Source organism: Eublepharis macularius, chromosome 8 (assembly GCF_028583425.1).
Source record: "Eublepharis macularius isolate TG4126 chromosome 8, MPM_Emac_v1.0, whole genome shotgun sequence".
Lineage (NCBI taxonomy): Eukaryota > Metazoa > Chordata > Lepidosauria > Squamata > Eublepharidae > Eublepharis > Eublepharis macularius.
The window spans coordinates 31551367-31566702 of NC_072797.1; the positions used below are offsets into that span (position 1 = coordinate 31551367).

The following is a 15336-nucleotide window of genomic DNA, read 5'->3' on the forward strand; positions in this document are numbered from 1 at the left end:
CCATGGCCAGTAGCCATTGATTGAACCTCAGTGTATCTGTCTAATCCCCTTCCAAAGCCCTTTTTGTGCTTGGCCATTGCTACATTCACTGGCAGGGAATTTCACAATTTAATTACTCATCTATTATTGCCCATCAATTTCATTCCAATCAGTTTTGGCCAAAGGCTGGTACATATATAAAGGAATATTAGATTCTTAAGATATTGAGTTCTTTGCCCATTGTGACGGCCTATGGCTACAGAGAATAAACTCTTTTGATCTTGATCTTGAGTTCTTTGCCCCACCCCTGCTCCAGATTGTCTTTTTGTGCTCTGTGAATAGTGATTGAGCAAAGCTTTTAGAAGGCACCACCCTACAAATGGTAAGATCAGCAACTGCCCATTTGTAAGCATTCTCTGTGGGGCCCCCACCTTGTGGAACTGCCTGCCTGAGGAGGTCTGGAAGCCTCCCCCCCCCCAATCATTTCACAGAATGTGCAAAACAGAAATGTTCAGAAGGTCATTTTTGTAAAAGAATTAGAATTGTTGTATAATGGAACATCTCAGGATGTAGCTTTTATAAAGGCAGGGGACCCACCTCTACTATTTCCCCTTTCCCCTTCCTGAATGCCCCCATAGCCTCTCCTCTTTTGATGTTTCTTTCTCTCCTTCCCACACTCCTAACCTGATAGCCTCTGCTCAGGAAAACAATGGCCCAGTTGTACATTGCAGGCCACTGGGCACAGTTGTGTGTTGAGGAACCCACAAGGACTTGCGGGGGTCACCTTACTGTCCTCTTTATCCACCTTCCCACATTATTTCTTCTTTCCCTCCTCCTGGCAACAGCCATATTCTCACTTTCTCCTGCTTCCTTCTCTCCTTCCCACCTATTCACTAACCAAACTTTTATGCTCACCCCATTATATTTATACCGCACAATAGGGACTCAAAACAGCTTACATTGTTTTCCTATATTTTATTCTCACAACTACCCTGTCAGGTAGGTTTGGTTGAGAGTGAGTGACTCCCCCAAAGCCACCCGGTGAGGTTCCATGTCAGAGTGGAGATTTGAACCTGGGTTTCCCACATCCTAGTCTGAAATGCTAACCAGTACTCTACCTTGACCTTTATGAGGTAGCTGCTGTTGAACAGTAGCAGAAAAAGAAGAGAAGCACCCTTAGAAACAGAACACAGCTATCAAAGCGGAAACCCACATCTAAGGGAACAAAGCAATGTACCAACAAAGGATCTTACCAAAAGTATATTATGTGAAATATTTTTGAATATTTGTAATATAAACTGGCACAGTGCATGTATAAACAAACAATTAATTCTTACAATTTCATACAAAATTCATACAAAATTCACAGAATAATAACATAACACAGTATCCAGCCAACTGTAGAGGGGGCCAAAAATAGAGGAGTGCATCGGTCTGCTGCTTGGGACTGTTTAAGCGGCAGCGTGGCCTTTAGAGATGGATGGGGAGGAGGTCTGCTGACCCCTGATGCAGTTTGGAAACAAGTGTTATCAATGACCGGTTCCTTGCCGGGTCTTCGGCCCTTCGAATTGTGCCACCTCCTTGTCCCATCTGTCAAGAGAAAGCAAAATGAAAGTGACAACCTAAATATTTACAACAGGAACAGTAGTTTTCCATGTTTTCCCATGCATTAACTTTGGCTTGTTTGGCATCTCCCTGTTGAACTTCTAAGTACCTTTGCTGGAATAAGAGAAATTTCTACAGTTGGCCAGATACTGTGTTATGTTATTATCCTGTGAATTTTGAATGAATTTTGTATGAAATTGTAAGAATTGTTTGTTTATACATGCACTGCGCCAGTTTATATTACAAATATTCAGAAATATTTCACATAATATTCTTTTGGTAAGATCCTTTGTTGGTACATTGCTTTGTTCCCTTAGATGTGGGCTTCCGCTTTGATAGCTGTGTTGAACAGTAGCAAGCAGCTGGCCTGGGTAAATCATACAAGTTTTGTGATACCAAGTAACCTGATGGTTGCTGTCATGGCAGGCCCCGATAAATCCTCCATCAAAGACCAAAACAGCTGTTGAAATGGCTCTGCCCCTTCCCCCAGCCTTTTACTGACAGAAACCAAGGCTTGAAGGCTGTCTAATACACTTGTGGTTGCCTAACAACAGCCATAGAAGGCATTGTTTCTTAAAGCTACAGGCAATGCTTCTATTATTGTGAAATTTCTAACCCTCCTCTCATTTTTTTAAGATGTCAGAATTTTCTGCAAACCGGAGCTTTTTCAGGTTTGTAGAAAGATCTGTCTTGTCTTGCTAATGGCTCCAATATTTGAACTTAAGAATCCACATGCTGAAAGTTAGATATATTGATAGGATTGTAATCTATTGCAATACTTAATGTACGTATCACCTCGTTTTTACTGCATTGTATTCTTCACTTTCTGCATTATGGCATGTCATGCCTTAGGTGAGTTTCTCTCTTTTATTATTATTTGTTTGCATTGTTTTCCAGTTCTGTAATCCTAGTCCTGTTGCATTGCTTACTGGATGTCTAATGCTGTCTCATCAAATTTTTAAAAATATAATATAACAACAACAGCAGCAGCATTCAATTTATATACCGCCCTTCAGGACAACTTAACACTCACTCATTATGTAATCCATGTAATCATGGATTACATGAAATTATTATGTAATCTATGAGAACAGCTGGCAGAACAGCAGGCTACAAGAAGTAAGTAAGTGGCAAAGTAATATACATCAAGTATAATAAATGAGAGATGTATCTCCCAGCCACTGGAGAAAGCAGAAGAAGGCACAATCACATTCTATAGAGTTAATCTTTCTAAGATTATTGAAGTCAGTGGGTTTAGGGGGTTGTAACTTTGTTTAGGATTGTGTAGTAAGTCTTGGTTGCATTAAACAAAGTTTTTAATTTCTGGCAAAACATAATGATTGATTCTTTCTCAGTCTTCAAAGAAGCATGCTTTAGGAAACCAAGCAACTCTGTCAACATTAACTTTGTACCAAGCAAGCAAGAGCGTAGCCTAATTTTCTCTTAGTTGTCCTTGCCAGACTCCTCCCCCTCTCCATGTTCCATTCTATTGGTTTTTGTCAGGTCAAACTTATTATAATTCAACCCAAATAAAATACTTCAAAGCAAAGTGAAGTTAATTAAACTGCCAACCAACAGGAGACAAATGCATTGCTAGCATTCCTTCCCTTAACTAGATGAAGGGCTTTTGTTGTGTGTTTCTTGTCAATGGGGCACACACACCACCCATTGCTTTCTGGGTATATTTGAAAACTATTTGAGGAAAGGTAACAACATTTAAAGCACAATAGCAGTGCAGCTGTCTCTATCACTCCAATCTAAGCTTGCTGTTTCCAATGGGTTTAGACTAGAATATTATTGCATAGGATTGTACTGTAAAATTCTTAGGGAAGTGCTAAATGTTATAACAAATACAGGTCATTTTCACACTGCTTACAGGCCATGGAACATCGCACCGAGTTCCCGGAATGACAGCATCTTCCTGGCGCGATTTCATGCAAAAACAGCAGTTCTTGCGCAAAATGACGCCAGGAAGACGCTGTCATTCTGGGAGCTTGGCGCAATGTTCCGTGGCCTGTAAGCAGTGTGAAAACAGCTACAGGCAGCAGTCAAAAATGGCAGTACCATATCCAAATGCCTTCCAATTGGCCCCAACTTCAAGTGTTACAGCTTCTTCTGGACCTGGGGTGACCTACAAAATAAGAAAATTATACAATTGATATCAGGACTCTCTTATATGAAATAATTACTTACCTCCGTTCCAGGTCGTAGTGTTGTTTACCTGCAGTTCAAGAACTTTGTTACATTGTACCTCCTTTTAGGAATATATATTGTACATTGGATTATATAGGATTATATTTATTGATATTTAATGCTGTATCTTGGCTGACATTCATCTAAGAGATTTATTTATATGTAACTTTTGATACTGCTGTTTATTGTTATTTATTGTACCAGGCACTTTGTACCTTTGAATTTTAAAGATATTCTAGTTATATAACAGTGTGAATTATAGTATACCATGGGGGTATCCCCTCTGTATTTTTGATTTTTAATGGCAGATCTGTGTTTCTTCTAATATTTAGCTCTATTCATAAATGGATGAACTGTCTTTCCTCTATAGGGCCAGACTAAGAAATGTAGAAAAACTTGCTACCCCAAGTAGCTCCAGCGCACACCCACCTAAGATCTCATGCAATGCTACAGAGGCTGTTGGCATGCAGTTATTGGGCTGGGTCATGTCCCTAGCATATTCTTGTAATATTGCAAGAGATCATGAGTTCTGTGTTTTGGAGAGCATGCTGATTCATCTGCATGTCTAACATTTGGTCACCCCAAGAGACTATTGCTTGTGCAATTAGGACAGGCCCATTCCTAACTGTTTATAACAATTGCCTAAAAATTATCTAAACTTTACAGACTGACAAAGGACAAATTACTCCTGTTCCTCTGTATAACACACCATTTCTGGTCATTAGTAAGAATATGACTATTGAGGATTATGATGACTACATATCACATACATTCACTTTAAACAGTGTGTGTCTATACTTTGGGACCATAATCAAAGGTCACATTCAATACATGTCTGAGACATCACTGAGGGTGAAGCTACAAGTGACGAATGACACTTGAACGGCAAGTGTATTTCTCCCTGTTCACTTGCCCTCCACTCAATCCACTTGCTGTTCAAGTGTCATTCGTCACTTGTAGCTTGGCCCTGAGTCTCTCTGTGACCAGTATGTCAGTGGTCCTCTTGGGAAGACACTTTGACCTGGATCCTATGAATTGCAAATGAAATGGTGTACAAGGACATGAATCTACTCTGACCATCAACATATATCAACAGCATCAGCAGCCTCTTTGGTGCAATGGTTAGAGTATAAGACCAGGATCTGGGAGAGCCAGGTTCGAATCCCTATTGTGCCATGGAAATTTGAGGGTGGTCTTCTTAAGCCAGTTACGTACTCTCAGCCTAACCTACCTCACAGAGTTGTTGTGAGGATAAAATTGATGAGGATAAGAAAACAATGTTCTAAGTTGCTTTGGATCTCCACTGGGGAGAAAAATGGGGTATAAATATATAAATAAACATTTCAGAGATTTCAGTGGGCTGCTGGGGGGAAGGGGAAGTGAGAAAGGTCTGTATATATGAACACTTTCTGGTAGCTGTTATTTGAAGACAAATCAATGCAACTAAATCTTCCTTATCCATAATAAATTGGTTTTAAGTACTATTCTCTCAACCCTGAGAACTGAAGTTCTGTGAGGAGGAGCTAGTGATGTCTTAAAAGAGAATTCTCTTGCCAAACTGCAATTCTTAGGATTCTTTGGAAGAAACCATGATACTTAAAGTGGCATACAACTGATATACTTGCATTGAGCAGATAAGTTCCATGACTTTGGAAGGCTTTGCTGAGAAGTCCAATCACATTATTGCCACTCTAAGCTTACCTTGAAATTTTAATAAATGAGCTAGACTTCCTGAATAAATATCACCCCAAAAAATCAAGTAAGGGACAGAAATGCACGTTTTGAACGTACTTCACCTGGAATGGGGAACTCATTATTTAACTTCTACCTCTTTATATCCGCTCTAGATGATTAGTTTCACATTGTTCCATGTCGTTTCTGGAATACGCCCCCCTGCTCTTTCTCTAAAAATGTTAATTGTTAACTATGTGTTTTACATTCCTTTCACTTCGTATCACTTGAGTTCATGGGCTTCCAGTCAGATAAAAGTGGAAACAGAGGAAGAAAAAGGATAATTTATATATCTTTGGGATCAAAACCTAGAAATGCATGGCCTTGTTTTTTCTGCCATGCCTTCAAATGTGGCTAAGAGAAAACTCAAGATGGTAGCCATGTAACAGTAGAAAAGAGCAAGAGTCCAGTAGCACCTATAAGACTAACAAAATTTGTGGTAGGGTATGAGCTTTCGTGAGCCACAGCTCACTTCTTCAGAAAGCTCATACCCTACCACAAATTTTAGCCTTATAGGTGCTACTGGAGTCTTACTCTTTTCTACTGCAGTGCTAAGGGAAAACTGTAAGACTGGGTTAAGCTGGCCAAGTTGGCCAGTTATTTCTAACCCTATTTGGGCGTTTTAGAAGGACTTTGAGTCCAAGCAATATCTGGGATGGAGGAAACTAAACCAGTGGTTTTTTCCCCTAGAAAAAGAGGTACCAGTGCTCATGATGTTCTCCCCTCTCAGCCCAAGCCCCAAATTCCCAAAAGGTGCCAGTATTCTATAATCATAGATGCAGAGGAGTTAGCCGTGTTAGTCTGTGGTAGCAAAATCAAAAAGAGTCCAGTAGCACCTTTAAGACTAACCAATTTTATTGTAGCATAAGCTTTCGAGAATCAAGTTCTCTTCGTCAGATGCACAGCCCCCCAACCTTAAATGACTTCTCACTCACAATCATGAATCGGCCAGCAGAGTCACCAGCACAGGTACCAGGCCCTGCAACAGACCCAGATGCCAGCTCTGCCCCTATATCTACCCAGGAAATACAATTACAGGACCCAATAGCATGTCTCTGGCTCTTACAGCTGCTCATCCTCCAACCTGATATATGCCCTCATGTGCCAACAATGTCCTTCTGCTCTGTACATTGAACAAACCAGCCAACCTCTACGCAAAAGAATAAATGGACACAAATCTGACATTAGAAATGGAAACGTCCAGAAACCAGTGGGAGAACACTTCAATCTACCAGGACATTCCATCAAAGACTTAAGGGTCGCTATAGTTCAACAGAAATCTTTTAAAAACAAGATCCAACGGGAGGCTGCTGAATTGGAATTCATATGCAAATTTGACTCTGTCAAGCTGGGACTGAATAGGGACTATGAATGGTTATCACATTATCACAGGTAACAAATCTCCTTTACAGAGGCGGGGTCTGGGGGAGCCCAGTGGCACCTGGCATGGGCTTTCGGGGACCACAGTTCTCTTTGTCAGATGCATCTGATGGGGAGAGCTGTGGTTATCAAAGGCTTATACTGCATTGGAATTGAATGGTCTAGCTGTTTTACTGCTACAAACTAACACGGCAAACTCTTTTGAAACCTCACACCAAAAGGAGATGTTTACATTTACTAGCAAAGGAATGTTTTGGTTGTATCCTCCCTCTCCCACCCTAATTGCATCTTCGCTCTCCTCCCCTTCTCCCCCGTCCTCTTCTATATTTGACCAGTTTCTGTACCATGCATCTGACAAAGAGAACTTGATTCTTGAAAGCTTATGCTACAATAAAATTGGTTAGTCTTAAAGGTGCTACTGGACTCTTTTTGAGTATTCTATAAAGAAGTGCTGGTACCCCGTGGGGAAAACCCAGGGACTAACCAAACCACTTCCCCCTTTTATAAGCCCTCTAGACAGAAGTGTGCCCTAACCCAGATAGCCCAGGCAAGCCTGATCTCATCAGATCTTTGAAGCTAAGTAAGGTTGGCCTTGATTAGTAATTGGATGGGAGACCTCGAACAAAAACCAGGATTGCAGAGGCAGGCAATGGCAAACCCCTGCTGTTAGTTTCTTGCCATGAAAACCCCAACGGCTTTGCCATAAATCAGCTACAACTTGATTGTAATCTCCATGACCACCTGACAGAAACACAAGCAGCTTCCTGGACTCAGACAAGGGTTGAATGTGTGAGAGCCAAGCTACAAGTGACGCCTTACACAGGTTGGACACTTGTCAGCTTACCTCGAGTTTTGATGGGGAATGTAGGCGTCCTGGTTTTACAGCTTGGCTCTCCATTACAGCTGCAAGACCAGGATGCCTACATTTCCCATCAAAACTTGAGGGAAGCTGACAAGTGTCCAACCTGTGTCAGGCGTCATTTGTAGCTTGGCTCTAAGATTAAAGAACTCTAGAATTCATACTGGTCTAGCAGCCTATCTTTAGAGGATTCCTAGGAAGTATATATACAATGTACAACCATGGGTTAGTGATGGGCGCATACTTTGCAACATTCCCTAGATGAAAAAAGGGGGTATATTTGTGACATCCCAGTTACCAGAGGAAGGATGGCTCCACTGGCTCCTCCCTGCTGCTACGCCAACTTTTGGCTGAAGGCTCTATGCTGCCTGTGGTACTTACTGTGCAATAGTCTGTCTACTACTGATATAAAAGGAAAAAGGGCCCTTGTTGGTCTGCTTAAATATATGATTGAAAAATATTGTTCTGCAATATGTTAGCAACAGTTTGAAATATACCAGAATAAGGATGCTTGAACACCTTGCCACTTTGTCTCACTTCCCATTTATCATTGCTGATCAAAGCAACAGCTTAATTAAATAGGGCAGGGGCTGGCTGGATGTTTGCAGTTTGTTTGTGTATATTCACAGGAGCTGGCTCCATGCGGCCATCAGAAATTGACTACCAGCTGATGAGGGACCATCTGAGAGTTGGCTTCTGATCTCCTGCTGGGAAAATTTTGCTCTGTACCCCACAATTTTTCTTTGGCCGGTGATGGGGGGGGGGATTCAGAAGCTAATGCCCAGTTGATGAGCCAGATGTTGGGCTCTTCTGACTTCACATCCTGGAAAACTTGGCTGCCTCCCAGACTTGCTTCAGATGCAACAGATTGGTGGGAGGAGAATCAGAAGCCCTGCCTATTTCCTTTCTCCCCATCCCAAGCTGTTGGTTTGGCCTGCAGATAGAGAGCAAGCTGGCCCCAGAGTAGAAAGAGTATAGCCACCCAGGAAAAGAGCAAGCTGACCAGTTTGGTGGGGGTGGCTTTATTCCCCTTTCTCCATGAACAACTTATTTTCCACCTGGCATGTTGTCAGTCTCACTTGCACCTGAGCTTCTATGCCTTATGCTGTGAAGAAATGGAGAAGACAGAGAGGGAAGTCCTTTAGATTAGGGCTGCCATGATCCAGCTGGGAGAAGGAAACCTCCAACCCTTACTGTTGCTGCTCAGCTGGGCAGCAGGAGAAGAATGGAGGCAGGGAACGAGGGGAATCATTGCTGGAATCCTGACGTGATGGTGCAACCAGAAGTGATGTAATCATGTCACCAGCAATGCCAGTCTCATGCTATTATCCCTGCTCCAGATACACAAGAGGTCAATAAGGTTTATCAGTGGTGGGGGAAATCATCCTACATGCTCAGAGGTACACCGGCAATTTAAAAGGTTATACTTGTATATTTGATAGCTATAGAGTATAAAGCGGAGGTTTTGGTTGATGGTAATTGCCTAATGTGGTCCTCTGTGAGCCATGGAGAGAGTACTATTGCTCTAGACCTTGGAGACGAAACTAAACTCTGAACCCTGACTATGCTAGCAATTCACACAAATGACATTTTAACAACACCTCCTCTAAAATTCAAAAATAGGGGCTGCCATTCACAGGGGGCAGGGACCAGAAACTAAGGACTGTCCCTGGGAATTGGGGCAGTTCTGTTATATGTTGGTGGACCAGTATGTTGTACTGGTCTGGGTTAGGTAAACACGTCTGTAAATAGGCAGTATTTGCTGTTGTGATGTTAAAGAAGATGTATTTAGAAAGGAGATTCTCTGATTACGAAAGAGCCGATTAGAAGGGAAGACATTTGATATTCCCTTAGGGAGTGGCATTGTGTTCTCTGCTGTACTTATGACTATTTCTGAAAATAACATTCCTGGTTTTAAAAATGTTATTCTATTTCAGCAAGCAAAGCAGGTCAGTGCTTGAAAAGCTTGGACTTTCAATATGCTACCAAGGGTATTTTATTACTATCTATGCTGAACAGAAAGCAGCACAGAGGAGCAGACCTGCAGTGTCTGACAACAGAGCACAATGTGACTGATACTCTGGATGCTTTTGTGAAGTAAATGTTATGTATTTGATTTATTTCTCTCTCATCCTTAACATAAAGGGATAACAGCATATAATCAATTAAAAACCATGCATTAAAACAGTAAAATGCACAATAAAAATCCGCGACAAAATCTTTTAAAACAACTACAAGAAGAACCAGACAGCACTAGCCACAAATGCCTGGGAAAACAAAAAAGGCCTGCTCTCTAAAAGTTATAATAGATGTAGGCAAGTAGGTTTCACAGAAGAAATACCCCTTAATGTGGGGCCACTGCAAGGAAGGCCCTCTTTCTGACAGCAGATAATTTACCTTCCATAACTGGTGGAACTGGGAGCATGGGCTCATTAGATTATCTGAAATCATGAAAGTGCAAGCTCATAAGGGAGAAGATGTTTTCAAAGTTGCCTTGGAATCAGGCTGTGCAGAACTGCATAGGATTACTAACTCTGGGGATTTGAGGGTGAGGCCTGGGGAAGGTGCAGTTAGGGGACGGAGGGACCTCAGTTAGGTATAATATCATAGAGTCCACCCTCCAAAGCAGCCATTTTCGCCAGGAGAAATGATCTCCCCAGTCTGGGAATCCATTGGAATTCCAGGAGATCTCCAGGTCCCGTGTTAAGGTTGGCAACCCTAGAATGGCAGAAAACATCTGCATAATAAAGAGGGGGACAGAGTCCAGGTTTTAGCCTTTGTAAATCCTCTTGCCAGCAGCAAGTGCCCCTGGTGCTCTGGGAAGGATTCCCAGCATCACAAAAATCTGACCGGCAACATTTTCTGTAAATGGCACAGAACTCAGGAGAGTGCTTTCTTATCAAGTAAATCTTCACAGCAGAAAAGCTTTTCTGCCTGCTCCAAAGCTCAGTGTATTAGGGAAGTTAAACATCCTGCATTACCTTTTCTGTTATCTACAGGCAAGAACCCTGAAGAAAACCCAGTGGCAACAGCCTTCCTTACTGCTGTGACCTATGCAATGTGAAACCCATCAGCCCCAGGAAAAGCTGGCAAGGAAATAGCCCATTGTTAGGGCATAGAGGGGGTCTGTTACAACCAGCCCTTTTTCTAGGCTTGAAAATATGATTATCTTCCAGAATCTTCCACCCACGTCTTACCTACCTTTCCTGTGATTTTTCCTTTATTCCCCCAGAGAAATGCAACAGTGAGCGGCCTTTTTGGCACGTGGTGCCTTTATCCTGTTTCTGAACATTTCCACTTCAACCTCACTGTTTGCATTACCTACAAGTTCTTCTGGTTGATCCACTTGCTTATTTACATCTTGAAAGTAAAACGACTCTCTCATCCTCCTTCCCCTGTCAAGAACAACAGTCAAATACGGGCTTTCCAGAATGAGGCTTTGGAATACTAAAGCTAAAAACTACGTCCTTCTTCTTCTTTAATATGTAAAATTAATCTGTTACCCTGAATTGTAGCCAAGACGGTCTAGTTACTGTTGCTGGTTTACAAGCAAGGCGATGAATGGCTTCATGGTGGAAAGCTATTCTGAGGGCTCCTTAAACAAAGCCTTAATGATATATGGCCACCAAAGTTAGCTCCTTCACAGCTGTAACAGCACATTCTGGTCTATGCGGCAGCCAAGCTGGCTTTGTTACTGTATTAAGTGAGGTGTGAGAGCCTGGAATGCTACAGTAAGCAAGGAGCCATCGTGGGTGGCAGCTGCCTCCACTGAGTCCTTGAAAGGAGAGCCGGCAGAACTTGATAAGGTGTTCGCATGTGTTAGAGGGCACGACACCCACAGAGGCCAACTTGGTCGTAGCACATTTTTCAGCCTCCCAAAGTGGGCTGCAAACAGCAGCACAATCCAGATTCCCCCCTGCAATTCCCCTGATCTCATTTTTTAACCCCCTCACAGCTAATCCCATTGCTCGTCGCTTCTAATTCAGTGTCAAAGTCCGGAATGTCTGATTTTTGCAAATGGAGGCAGAACTTCCTTGCACTTGTTCTCCCATTATGGATACACATGCACCACTCTGGAGACAGAGTAAACTTGAATATAAGACCACACAGAAAGCAAGTCACTTGAGTGTCCCCCCGTAAGATGTCTTGTGTAGACAGACTCTTTGCCTCCATGCAAAAAGGAAACCTCAAACTGTGTTCTCAAGTACTTTCAGGGTCACACTACAACAGACAGAAACTCTAATTTAAGGAGTTTATACTGTACAGTTGCTAACACTGGGTCGGGAAATTTCTGGGAATTTGGGGATGAAGTCTGGGGAGGCTTGGGGTTTGGGGAGGGGAGGGGGGGTCAGTGGGGCACCAGCCTAAAATATGTAGCGTATGAAACAGAGCCTTAGGTGCCAAAAAGAAACATATAGGGGCAAGCATAATGAGACTGGGGCCCTGCACAAAAGTTTAGGGTGGAGCAGCAGAATCACCGTCACCCTGACTACTCCTGGCTGGGGCCATGCAAGGAGTGCTGCCTCCCCCCACACTCCATGCAAGGTGGGAGGAAATGACCCCTGCCCCTGGAATCCAGCTGCCCAACCCTCAGATGAAGTAGGTGGAAGCAGCATCACGAGTCTGCTCTCTTCCCCCCCCTTCTTTTGAGGGGGCAGGGCGCTGGGCAGGCAGGCCCTAAGCAGCTGTCCCAGTTGCCCGTTGGCTAAGACTGCCCCTGGAAACATACATATGTCGCCTTCTGCTACATGGGCCGCTATCACAATGTGTAGTTTATCCATTGCTTCTACTTTCCGAAGCTTTGTTGTGATCAGTATGCAGGCAGTCACATGACCCCTTCCTGTGTTCCCTGAGAAGGGAAATCCAAGTCACCTTCATTCAATCCACATCTTGTCCCCTTAGTCATGTGAGTGATCATGTGAATGTCATTTCAGATATTCAAAGCAGCTCCACGTTTCACAAAGGGATGAGGTTACTCACTTGAGCTGACCTCATGGCATCTAAGGATTCCGGCTTTACTTTTCTTCCGCAGAAGCTGGTTGATGCAGCAGTCTGGGAAGCCTGTGGTATTCGTCTGCTTCCCACATGGCTTTTCCTAGAAAAAAAAGTCAAGAATATCCTTCAGAATGAATGCTTTTTTAACAATTTTAACACAATGGCAGCTGTAACTTTAGAACCCCCCTACTAGGACCGGCTCAGCATTACAAAGGAAAATGTGTATTTAGATATGTGAAAAGTGGTGTGTTCTGCTCACCAAGGGTCTAACTAGACAAGATGTTGGGAGAGCCATAGATTTTCCCAAGTGTTCTGCAAAGACTGGTAAATATCAGCTGTGCAAGATCCCAGTTCGAAACAAGGATGTAATGCAAGGGAAGAAGGCGTTTAACCCTTCCATTTATGGAATTATTTACTTTATAGTCTTGCGGAGAGTCAAGGCAGATTACAAGATTACAAGCTTGGGAATTCTGCATATCTTCCCTTGCTAGTCATTTCATTTTAGATCAGCCCTATCTATTTGGCCCAGCAAGGAAGATTCAATAAACAGCCGTTGCATAAGTATCTGGCCCACTTGTTCCAAAAATGTCCCTAATTTATTTACTTGCCTGCTTGTTTGAAAATGTACAGTCTGTCTCTCTGTGCCAAGGTATTCAAGTAGAGACAGTTATTACTACTATTGCACATTTGGCATTCTTGTTAATCCTTGGGCAAGACACACTTGGCTCATGTTCTTAGCTGAAATATAAATTTAAAATTGCTTAATGGTGTTCAACAAGCCATTAATAAAGAGCCAATAAGAAATAGGGAGGCAAATAGATGAAGCTTAAATACTTGAAGAAATTATACTTACACTCATTAACATTATTGCAAGTGATTAATAGACAATGGGATAGCAATATCTAGGTGCAATGGTTAAATCCTGATTAAAACCAGATTTATGGCCAGTTTTTTCTGAGCAAATCTGTTAATGATAGGACATTTTGGACATCTTTCATTCATAGCATCACCGTAAGTCAGAGGCGACTTGACAGCACATAACACACATACATGACCACTTTATCCAGTTATTTAGGAACATTCAGTTCTGATACCTATAACTGAATTTAGAAATAGTTGTATGATTCTGGTCTTCAACTTTCTGTCTATAATTTATTTATTTATTTATTTATTTATTTATTTATTTATTTATTTATTTATTTATTTATTTATTTATTTATTTATTTATTTATTTATTTATTTGCTTTGGACTTTTATTCCACCCTCCCCATGAAGGGCTCAGGGCGGATTACAACAAGTTAAAAACACATTAAAATTAATTTACACAATATAAGCACTGAATTCTCACCTTGCTACATCCACACAGATGACAGGGAAATGTAAAGACATTGTCCTCTTTGGCATGGTGAACTTTACACCAGGCTTTCTGTGTATTCAGCCCATGTGGACTGGATCTGTTTTATTCATTAGTTCTGGCCCCATACTGCTTTAATTCTTTAATTCTACACTTTGAGGGAGTTAAACCTAAATGGTGTCTGTTTTTAATTTCTGCACTAGAAACATGTCCTTATTCAACTGGTCAGTTTCCTACCAAATAACAGCTTGGAAATCTCCAGATACAGTTCCTATATTTCGCAGTACTCAGAGTGGGCACTGCGTCTTGTTTCTCTGATGTGAGGTAGTCTAGGTTGAGACAGTCTCTCCACGGGAGATAAATTACATGAGGTCGCTCAAGTGAAGGAAGATGCAATGTTAGCTGGGAAGCCAAGTTTTAAAAGATAGAGCGGAAGGCTTTGTCAATTTCACCTTTCTAGAGCCCTCCTCAGAGGTTTTGTTTATTTCCTCTTAGCCTCTCAGAAGACTGTCAGTTTCACCTCCCCTTCTGGGAGGCAAAGAGGAAATAAACAAACCCTCTGAGGAGAAATATCTGCAGGCTCTGGAGAGGTGAAATTGACAACAGCTTCTGATCTGTCTTTTAAAACTCAGCTTCCTGGCTAACATTGCGCCTCCCTTCACTTGAGCATCCTCATGTAAGGCGTCTCCCGTAGAGAGTCTAGAGTGACTGACCCAAGGTCACTCAATGACATTCCATGACAGAGAAAGGACTGAAACCTAGCCCAACCAGAGCCTAGCCCAACGCTCTAACCATTACACTCACTGGTCAGAAAGAGCTGGATGGGCAAATGCACCTTAAGTCAGTAAAGCAGCACTACTGTGAGTCTGAGATGCTGTTTTCCATCACAACAGTATTGTTCTTTAGCAATTAATATGTAGTTGTAGAAGCTCAGCTGTGTTTTAGGATCTGGGGTCTTGTTGATCCCTCGGCATGCTTCCAAGGGCATTCCGCCCTGAGTTAAAAGAACAGCAAGACACTTTTTTTGCTATTTTTGCTTGCTGCAATTCTTATAATTTATTATTATTTCGGAGAAACGGTCCGGTTTGTGCTGTGATAACTGAGCAAGATAAGTTATGGTACCCAGGTCATTGTAAGTTCAAGCAATCCATTCTCTACTACAATTGAACAGAGGTCTTAAGATACAAATGATTGTGATTTGCTAAATGAGTAAAACTAGATAAAGTTTGTCTTGATCTCA

At 42.1% G+C, this 15336-nt stretch overlaps 1 long non-coding RNA gene across 1 annotated transcript; it reads right to left on the minus strand.

The window, feature by feature from the left end:
* Positions 1-1342: 1342 nt before the first annotated feature.
* LOC129334222 (uncharacterized) lies at positions 1343-11026 on the minus strand. The gene is made up of 3 exons (XR_008597492.1): positions 10949-11026; positions 3649-3715; positions 1343-1569 (listed from the first exon to the last, which is right to left on the minus strand). It is a non-coding gene; the product is annotated as an uncharacterized LOC129334222 (long non-coding RNA).
* Positions 11027-15336: the final 4310 nt, after the last annotated feature.